This window comes from Euprymna scolopes, chromosome 37 (genome assembly GCF_053919585.1).
Source record: "Euprymna scolopes isolate OS-2025 chromosome 37, ASM5391958v1, whole genome shotgun sequence".
Classification (NCBI taxonomy): domain Eukaryota; kingdom Metazoa; phylum Mollusca; class Cephalopoda; order Sepiida; family Sepiolidae; genus Euprymna; species Euprymna scolopes.
The window spans coordinates 88,889,050-88,900,717 of NC_136518.1; positions in this window are offsets into that span (position 1 = coordinate 88,889,050).

Consider the following 11,668-nt stretch of genomic DNA (forward strand, 5'->3'; position numbering starts at 1 on the left):
TTATTATCGTCACTTTCCTTAATCATTCTATCGCTCATTTTACACGGTTTTTTAAGCAGACATATTAGAATTTTTTTAATAACATTAAGGCGAAAATTAATCTTACACGAATGTGATTTAACACCCAACCTCCATCAGTTGCTCTCTCGCTGTTCGCCAACCTGTATCTCTCTCTCTCGCTCACACACACACACACACAAATATATATATATATATATATATATATATATATATATATATATATATATATTATTCCTTAATTGGAATTCATTTTTGTGATGAGCATTATATATATATTAATTTATTTTTATTTCGGACTATTATTGTCATCTTTATTAGTTGTTGTTTTCATCTTTATTGGTTGTTGTTTTTCACGACGTTTCGGCCAACTATTCCTCTGGCCTTCGTCAGGTGGTAACCGCGACGGATAGGAACTTCGAATCTCCTAACTGCATTCTCAGCCACCATTGCCATCCGTAGTTGTTGTCGTCTCACCACATTTTGGCCAATTAACCTCTGGCACGCTTTGGGTGGGATTGAAACCACTATCTTCAGATTTTTTTTTAGATAAAAAACAACAACTAATAAAGATGAGAATAATAGTCCGAAATAAAAATAAATTAATATATAATGCTCATCTCAAAAATGAATTCCAATTAAGGAATAATATATATAAATATAAATCGGTACGGACCCGACTATAGAAGATCAAATAAATAAACGTGGATTTATAAGATCAAAGAATCAAACCTTGATCGCCCCTCGGGGCCCGTGGCGCAGTTGATAGAGACGTTGAATCTCTACAGTTCCAGATGAACATTGTCTGAAGATAGCGGTTTCAATCCCACCCAAAGCGTGCCAGAGGTTAATTGGCCAAAATGTGGTGAGACGACAACAACTATGGATGGCAGTGATGGCTGAGAATGCAGTTAGGAGATTCGAAGTTCCTATTCGTCGCGGTTATCACCTGACGAAGGCTAGAGGAATAGTTGGCCGAAACGTTGTGAATAAACAAAACCAATAAAAGATAAAAAAAACAACAACAACTAATAAAGATGAGAATAATAGGCCGAAATAAAAATAAATTAATATATATATATATATATATATATATATATATATATATATACATGGACATATCTATATATACAAACATATATTCATATCTGTACATGCATACATATACATGTGTGTATATATACACACATATATACATATATATATATTTCTCTCTCTCTCTCTCTCTCTCTCTATATATATATATATATATATATATATATATATATATAAGGTAAAATTAAAAGCCAAGAACAATGCGAGATTTTTTTTTTATATAGAGTAAAATTAAATGCAAACAAAAGAAATAAAGTTCTTTTTTGTTGTTTGTTTTTTCTTTTTCACACAAATTTTAACTCTAAACAACAGTAATTTTTTTTTTCTGTTGTATTCAATGGTGATATAAATCTCAATATATTTCAGACTTATTAGTCCATTGTCAAGAGAAGACAGCGGAAGAGTGTTCAAAATTGGAAAAGTAGCCGCCGAGTTTGCCACGTGATACCGCGAAATATAGAACAAAAAATGACGTTAGGAGAACGTTAAAATAAATCAGTTGATGTTTGAAATACTTGTTGCGTTTGTGAATCAAGGGAGATGACTATTCAAGCAAGGTTTTTTTTTTTTTTTTTTTTAAATTATTGTTTTTCTTATGTTTTAAACTTATATTATAAAAGCGGAGCTCAATTCCAGTCTATTGTTTAGTGTGGGAGTATTTTTTGAAATAATTAAAGATTCGAGGATACGAAGTTGACCTACGTTTCTTGAAGAAGCAAGAATGTTGATGTGAAAATCTGGTTCTGAATTAATGCAAGTGCGAATATGTTTATAGAACGACGAAGCAGTAGTGTTTAAGTGCTCTTTAATGCGGTGATGAAGCAATCTGGTAGTGCTTCCGATGTAAGATGCACTGCATTTAGCGCATTGTAGGTCGTAAACAACGTGGTTCTTAAAGCATAAACCTGTGTGTGATATTGGGCAATTAGAGAGTGAACAAGGGGAAGGTGTATGCGATGGATGTTTTCGGTTGAGCTGTTGTCTTAAAGTAGATCCAGTGTGGATGAGTTGAATGTTGAGCCCCTCGCTGCGGATGGCTTTTCGGATTGAAGATGAGATTTTGTCACTGAGGAAGGGTAGTTTTAGAAAACAATTGTTAGAGAAGGGTCGGGTGTTGCGTTTTTTCTTTTTAAGTGAGGATAGGATCGTATTAGGGTAGCCGTTTAGTGAGAGGGTCTGTAGGAAATTGTTAGTGTGTGTATGTTTGTCGGAGATGTTAGTGCATTTGTCTTGTATGCGTGAGATTTCGGCATGTACGTAGTTTAGTTTGTCCTTGAGAGGTAGCGCAGATTTGAAATGTACGAAGAGGCGTTTGCTGGCGGGTTTTCTGTAGAATTCAGTGCATATGGCACCATTTTTTTTATTTGTATTTTAAAATCAAGTAGAGAAAGGGATTCCGAAGAGTCTGGGTGTTCTATAGTAAATTTTAAGTTTGGGTCGGCGTTATTGAATTTGTGGAAAATGTTAATAGCTTCTTCGCGGGAGTATGTGATAATTAAAATGTCATCGATATATCTAGTAAAAAGGAGATAAGAATAGCAGGTACTAAGGGTGTGTCTTTCGAGTTTGTCCATATAAGCAATGGCAAGAATACCGGATAGACTGGAACCCATGGGTAGTCCAGATACTTGTTTGAACGTGTTTTGTAGGAAAGTAAAGTACGTGTTGTCTACTATAATACGGAGGAGTTGTAAGAGATCTCCTGGAGTAATTCCGAAGCATTGTGGGTTTTTAGATGCTATAATGTCTGCCATGAGATTAATGGCTGGATGTGCAGGAATGGAGGTGTATAAAGAAACGACGTCTAGGCTAAATGGGTATCTGTATAGTTTGAGTAGATGGTGTGGTAGATCGTTGAGTCTGTTAATTACTTGGTTGGAACTACTAACATGGGCTGGGAAGGTAGAGAGTAGAGGTTTAAGTAGGCGGGATATTAACCAATAGATTTTATAAAGGGGACCGTTAACGCTTGAAACAATGGGTCTGATCTGTGTGTGTGCGCTATTTTTGTGGGTTTTAAACACTAAACAATAGACTGGAATTGAGCGCCGCTTTTATAATATAAGTTTAAAACATAAGAAAAACAATAATTAAAAAAAAAAAAAAAAAAAAACCTTGCTTGAATAGTCATCTCCCTTGATTCACAAACGCAACAAGTATTTCAAACATCAACTGATTTATTTTAACGTTCTCCTAACGTCATTTTTTGTTCTATATTTCGCGGTATCACGTGGCAAACTCGGCGGCTACTTTTCCAATTTTATAACACTCTTCCGCTGTCTTCTCTTGACAATGGACTAATAAGTCTGAAATATATTGAGATTTATATCACCATTGAATACAACAGAAAAAAAAAATTACTGTTGTTTAGAGTTAAAATTTGTGTGAAAAAGAAAAAACAAACAACAAAAAAGAACTTTATTTCTTTTGTTTGCATTTAATTTTACTCTATATAAAAAAAAAAAAAATCTCGCATTGTTCTTGGCTTTTAATTTTACCTTATAATTTTCTTCAACAATGCTTCAAGCAAACTACAACCTACTTATATCCCTCAGTCTCAGCCAGACAGAGTTTGCACTCATGAAGAGCATCTTCAAAACTACGGAAAAACGCGCTAGAGTCAACTGCCAAATCTACTTTTTGAAAAAATGCCGTAAAACAAAATTATTCCTAACACAATCAGGAACATAAATCTGCCAACATGTTTCCGTTTTCTACACACTTCACGACAATTTATATATGACTATTGCTTCAAAATAATCATTAAGCAACACCACCGGACTCTACATGGCCATATTAATTCAGTCAAGAACCTCCGGAATTCACTCACTTCATCTACCCCTAACGGTCATTCGCTAAACAACATCCAATCTCTGATCGACCGCGCATACCATTCCAGCTTCAACAATGAACAGAAACGTCTCATACGCAAATTTACTTGGCTTAAACAGAAAACTAATAAACCGGTCTACAACAGACACATACATAATTCACAGGATTCTTCCACCGACAAGTCCCTTAAAGATCATCTTCTCGTAACTGACCTCACTAACTCTCTTTCCACAACTGAAACGGATCTCCTTTCACTTGGCCCTAAGTTTATCACCACAATGAAACTGACGGATAAAGCTAAACTCAACATAGAAACGCAGTTCTGCAGAACTGCTTACCACCTTAAATGGCTGCACGCTTTTGCCCCGCACGATAACAAGGACACCCCCCTCAACCTCTCAGGTAATCACAACACCTCTTTTCCTGTTTTTCAGCTTGATCACCCTTTATACCCACCTCCTAATAATATTCCACTAGATCTAAAACTTTCAAGGTTAAAGCATAAAATCCTCAGAATACTTGAACGCGAACAACACCATATTACCCCCAATCTTACCAGGAACCAATACCTCACCCTTAAATCCCTTAAAGACAAAGATTTAGTTTACTTACCCTCTGATAAGGGCAGAGAATTTTGCGTTATATCACAGGAATCTTATAACAACCTTGCTATAGAGCATCTTTCCAATACCGACCTTTACACCCCAGCACATAATATCACTGCTGCTCGTATTGAGAACAACATTAACAAGACATGGTCTCAAATTTGTTTTAAAAGAAATCTCCCAAAACAACACAGACTAAATTTTATTACTAAATACAGCAAATTACCTACCTTTTATCACCTTATTAAAACCCACAAAAATAGCGCACACACACAGATCAGACCCATTGTTTCAAGCGTTAACGGTCCCCTTTATAAAATCTATTGGTTAATATCCCGCCTACTTAAACCTCTACTCTCTACCTTCCCAGCCCATGTTAGTAGTTCCAACCAAGTAATTAACAGACTCAACGATCTACCACACCATCTACTCAAACTATACAGATACCCATTTAGCCTAGACGTCGTTTCTTTATACACCTCCATTCCTGCACATCCAGCCATTAATCTCATGGCAGACATTATAGCATCTAAAAACCCACAATGCTTCGGAATTACTCCAGGAGATCTCTTACAACTCCTCCGTATTATAGTAGACAACACTTACTTTACTTTCCTACAAAACACGTTCAAACAAGTATCTGGACTACCCATGGGTTCCAGTCTATCCGGTATTCTTGCCATTGCTTATATGGACAAACTCGAAAGACACACCCTTAGTACCTGCTATTCTTATCTCCTTTTTACTAGATATATCGATGACATTTTAATTATCACATACTCCCGCGAAGAAGCTATTAACATTTTCCACAAATTCAATAACGCCGACCCAAACTTAAAATTTACTATAGAACACCCAGACTCTTCGGAATCCCTTTCTCTACTTGATTTTAAAATACAAATAAAAAAAAAATGGTGCCATATGCACTGAATTCTACAGAAAACCCGCCAGCAAACGCCTCTTCGTACATTTCAAATCTGCGCTACCTCTCAAGGACAAACTAAACTACGCACATGCCGAAATCTCACGCATACAAGACAAATGCACTAACATCTCCGACAAACATACACACACTAACAATTTCCTACAGACCCTCTCACTAAACGGCTACCCTAATACGATCCTATCCTCACTTAAAAAGAAAAAACGCAACACCCGACCCTTCTCTAACAATTGTTTTCTAAAACTACCCTTCCTCAGTGACAAAATCTCATCTTCAATCCGAAAAGCCATCCGCAGCGAGGGGCTCAACATTCAACTCATCCACACTGGATCTACTTTAAGACAACAGCTCAACCGAAAACATCCATCGCATACACCTTCCCCTTGTTCACTCTCTAATTGCCCAATATCACACACAGGTTTATGCTTTAAGAACCACGTTGTTTACGACCTACAATGCGCTAAATGCAGTGCATCTTACATCGGAAGCACTACCAGATTGCTTCATCACCGCATTAAAGAGCACTTAAACACTACTGCTTCGTCGTTCTATAAACATATTCGCACTTGCATTAATTCAGAACCAGATTTTCACATCAACATTCTTGCTTCTTCAAGAAACGTAGGTCAACTTCGTATCCTCGAATCTTTAATTATTTCAAAAAATACTCCCACACTAAACAATAGACTGGAATTGAGCTCCGCTTTTATAATATAAGTTTAAAACATAAGAAAAACAATAATTTAAAAAAAAAAAAAAAAAAAACCTTGCTTGAATAGTCATCTCCCTTGATTCACAAACGCAACAAGTATTTCAAACATCAACTGATTTATTTTAACGTTCTCCTAACGTCATTTTTTGTTCTATATTTCGCGGTATCACGTGGCAAACTCGGCGGCTACTTTTCCAATTTTGAACACTCTTCCGCTGTCTTCTCTTGACAATGGACTAATAAGTCTGAAATATATTGAGATTTATATCACCATTGAATACAACAGAAAAAAAAAATTACTGTTGTTTAGAGTTAAAATTTGTGTGAAAAAGAAAAAACAAACAACAAAAAAGAACTTTATTTCTTTTGTTTGCATTTAATTTTACTCTATATAAAAAAAAAATCTCGCATTGTTCTTGGCTTTTAATTTTACCTTATAATTTTCTTCAACAATGCTTCAAGCAAACTACAACCTACTTATATATATATATATATATATATATATATATATATATATATATATATATGCATGTATGTACATCAATAAAGGAAGACTGAGTTTTTTGTATCTATGGTAAAAACATGGGAAAACATTCGATGTGGATTGAGAATAAAAAAAGAGAAAAATAACCGGGCATTGTTATGATAATTGTACAATGGAGAGGAAACGCCTTAGAGACTCTCCATTGTACAATAATCATAACGATAGATTTTTTTGTCATTCCCCCATTTTTTCTTCTTTCCGATAATTTGATCTGATTTTAGTTGCTCCCCCAGTTTAAATTCGTTTCCCTATACAAAAATACCCTCGATTCGGCCTTTGAAAGTGAGAGTGAAACCTGGTCGACCGACTCTATCCCCTTATTTATCTAAATTTTTTTTCTCCACCTTATTCGAATGTTTTCCCTTCACCCTTCCCTTTACTATGGATACAAAATTTCAGTCTTCCCTTTTTAATAGCTATTATAAAGTTTTTTTACCCCCTCCAAAATAATGAATATATATATAACCCTTTTAAATAAACAAACTCTCTAATTGTTTATTTATCTAGCGAAGTTTACAATAGATTGAATCGTGGGAAACGATAGTCGAGAGAGCATTGCAGATGCAGAAATGGTAAAAGGGTCATGCGGTGACATGAATCAAACTCTGTAATCGATCAAATTTCACCGGAAGTTATGTAAACGGGGACCGTATCTGACGTGTCAAGAGTTCCGGTTTTAAATTAGTGAGTTCGTTCTTAGACGCCGAAAAGACAACACAGGGTAAATAGTCTCCCAACAAGGGAACGACAGTTTCCAAATAAAACCGCAAGATAAAGATCGTCATTCACTTCAGTGTCTGCTGTGATGAAATGCCTAGGGAGTAAATAATATATATATATATATATATATATATATATATATATATATATATATATAAACATTCGTCTTGGGTTTCTGTCTTGCTTGCATTTTTGTTGAACAGAACCAGCTTCACCAAGACGTTAGCGAATTCTTTAAGAAGAAGGTACCAGCAGAAGACAGGTCTGCCATCATGTGTATTATTCTATGTTCTAACACACACACACACACATACACACACACACACTCAGAGACTAGACGAGCACGCCATTAAGACAGACTTATAAACTAGACGTTCACAGCGTGTTAAGAAAGAGTTAAACAAACAGCTAAATAAAAGAAGTAAGTACACAGACAGATAATTAAGTAACAGATCTCTTATTTCATAATATAACACTTTGGAAGATAAATATTAGTTTTTGAATTTATTTTAAAAATAATAAGTTAAATAAAGTTATAAGATACTGAATTAAATAGAAAAAAAACACTTTGTTTGTATTGAAATAGCTTAAATCCCAAAGCGAGAGATTCTCATTTCGCTCAAAACAAAATGACAACCGTCTAAACATAGATTCTACGAGACCCCAAAATGTCAGAAGGTGAAAAGGCTGTATGAAAATGATGGCTGGTAGTTTAAAAAAGGTGCTGGTTTTCTTCTTTCCCAGACACGCCTTCGTACATTCTTATTGTGAACATTTGTGTATTTTTTACCATAATTAAATTTACTTATTTATAATATGTTCCTGCTTTTTTCAAGATTATATAATAAATATGTTACGCCGGAAGTTTCACATTCATTAAAGCAAGGAAAATATTAGAATCTTACATGTAAAAATTACGTGAAACCTGTAATCTAAAACAAAAAATATAAATATTTTTTGCAATTCCTATTTTTTGTGTGAAAATATATAAATAAACAATGCCTAATTCAATAATAATATCGGTAGTTCGAGAAATTAATTTTTCTTCGAATTATATCGAATTCATTACTACGGACATTTACGGGCTTTTTCCGTAATGTTCTTGAAAAAAAATGTTTTTTAATTAATTAAATTGTTACAATTTACAATGCTTTATTGTCATAAAAAAAGCAAAAATAATTTCATTCATTTTTTTTTTACTACTGAAAATCAGAACTTTAGTAAAGGTGTTTTCTGGTTTAAACAAAATAACATATTCCCATTAAGATTCAAATAAAAATAATGGTTTCATTATATGTCGTAATCATTATTTGATAAATACTGAACATTTCATTAAAATTTGTTAAATAAGTAGGTAGGGGTCAGAATGTTTAAACATTTTGAGCATTGGCTATTCATTTGCACACATCTATTAATTACTAAACGTTTCAGAATTATAGACTACACATGGACGTTTCATTGATCTCTTTTAAATTTCCTGTTTTTCCTCCGGTGTGTTTAGCTATTTGCTTTTTTATCTTAAAAATTTTTTTTTTACACAGTGATCACCACTTATCAAGGCCCGGAAGCCACTCAGGGATAAGGGTTATTGCAAGTACATTACGTTAGTGTGGAGATTTGATGAAGTGTTTACCTAAGGGGGCAGTTCATTAGGAATTTGTTAACGTTGGACTTGAATACATCCAAGTTGTAGTCCGGTGAAAAGCAGGCAGACGGAACAGAGTTCCACAGGCGTGCAGTTCTAATGATGATTCGACAAAGAATAGGAAACGTTCGTGATACATATTGCACAGAAAATTTTTTTTTCATTTTAACACAAAAATATCCTTTTAAAATAAAAACTGTATAAATAAATAGACGAATTGTGTTATTTTTGACAATGTTTTCTTAAATGAGAGCATAATATGTAAGTTTCATGGAGGAGAGCTCTAGCAGAATATTCGATTAATAAGAAAATTTTAATAGTTCAATTATTAAGAAAATATCAATATTAGCGTAATAATTCATATATGTGTTACAAAAGATCAGAAAAACATTAGTGCCGTCGGTTTCAAATCTAAAAAAAAGAGACCTATATAATTGTTCGCCTATGTCAAACTCTATTTAGCCCGGGAGATTTTTACTTTCATCTTTGGCCTTCAGGTATAACGTCATGTATAACACCACCTATGATGTCAATTGCTATGACACCATGTACGACGTCGTAGCAGATATATATTATACATGTATATACTGTAACGTCATTGTGAACAAAAATAACACAAACAATTAAACAAATAAACAAACAGGGGAATGATTTTATTATAATATATATATATATATATACATATATATATATATATATATATATATATATATATATATATATATATATTACATTTTATCCACACCTTGTTGCAGAAAAAGTGTGCAGATGAGAGAAGTAAGAAGAGAAGTATTGTAATGTATCATGCTACCGTGATTGACAGTCAGAACATTATTTAGGATGCAGAAACACTTATAGAAATGAATAAAATAGTGAGGTTCACCGTGTTTATCGAAAATAAATACACAAAGACTGTTTTCTTTGTTAGTTTATTGCATACTAGCAATTCAGTCCGGCTTTGCTTGGACCTTATTTACTGTTCATAGCTCTATGTACATATTTATATATATTACAAAGTTTGAGTCATGTTCAAGTAACCTACATCTAAAATTTCAAGTGTTTAGACCCAAAATTGGCGGAAGAGTTTGGTAGAGTCTGCAAAGATCAACATTTTCAATTTTGACCTCTTGGTAGTATTATGGAGTTAAATGGTTAGAAGAACGAAGGAACACAGGATTTTTAGGAAACGAACATGTATTCACATATATTACAAGCAAAGCGAGTTGAGCAATACCATTCCTCAACGTTGGGGCGTGTGCACTCGACCTCCTTGGTCATGTGTCAATCTCAGACTGCCGAATAAGTAATGTCAGGAAATAGTCCATTAATCCCAAGAGGGGCGTCTCCAGTAGGCAGCCAATTTTTCGCCTCAAAACTGATTAAAAAGCTTGCGACATATCTGAATATTCTTTATGTAAAATGTCAAATGTTCAGACCCAAAATTAACTAAGTAGTTTGCTGAAGACATCAAAGATTAAATATTTGGAACTTTGACTCCTTGCCAGCCAAATATTCGGCAAAAAACGATTAAAAAGCTTGCCATATGTCTGAATACACTTCATATAAAAATTAACATGTTTAGACTAAAAATTGGCTGAGTAATTTGGGAGAGACCGCAGAGGTCAATTTATTTTTTTACTTTTATTCCAGTTGTGTGTAACTTCTAAACATTTATTGTTTTAGGGCTCACATGAAATTAAAAGGTTTGATCCATGTCCTAGGAACCTGCATTGAAAATTTCAAGTATTTAGACGCAAAATTGTCGGGGGAGTTTGAAAGAGTTTTCAAAGATAAAATCTTTGACCTCTTGACAGCCAAATTTCTGGCCGAAACCGATTAAAAAATTTTTCCCAATTCTGAATACACCTTATGTCAAACTGAGTCTGTAGACTGAAAATTGACAGAGTAGTTTTGTAGGGAAATGTACACACACAGACACACACGCACATACATTTTCACTTTTATAGATATACTAGCATTTCAGCCCGGCGTTGCCCGGTTGTTTGGATGTGTATTTTGAGCAAAAAAAAAAAAATCGCCCCATTAGCCTCCTCCCACTTTTTGCCAAAATATTTGAGACCATACTTAACCATGCTCTAGTCCATCATCTTACAGATGCTAAATTACTGACTGACAAACAATATGGATTTAGACAAGCCCGTTCCACAGCAGACATCCTCACTGTGATCTCTGAACGTATATACCATTCACTGGACAAAGCGGGGGAAGGCAGAGCGGTAGCTCTAGATATATCTAAGGCTTTTGACAGGGTATGGCATGAGGGTCTCCTCAGTAAAATCAGATCATACGGTATCACTGGTAGAATACTTAACATAATTAAATCCTTCTTAGATAAGAGAAAAATCCAGGTAGTCCTCGACGGTCGCACATCTAAACAATATGATATAAATGCGGGAGTGCCCCAGGGTTCTATCCTTGGACCTCTATTGTTCCTGATATTCATAAATGACCTCTCCGACAACATTGCCTCTGAGATGGGTATATATGCTGATGACACTACACTCTATGGCAGACACGACAGGAAGACGAATGA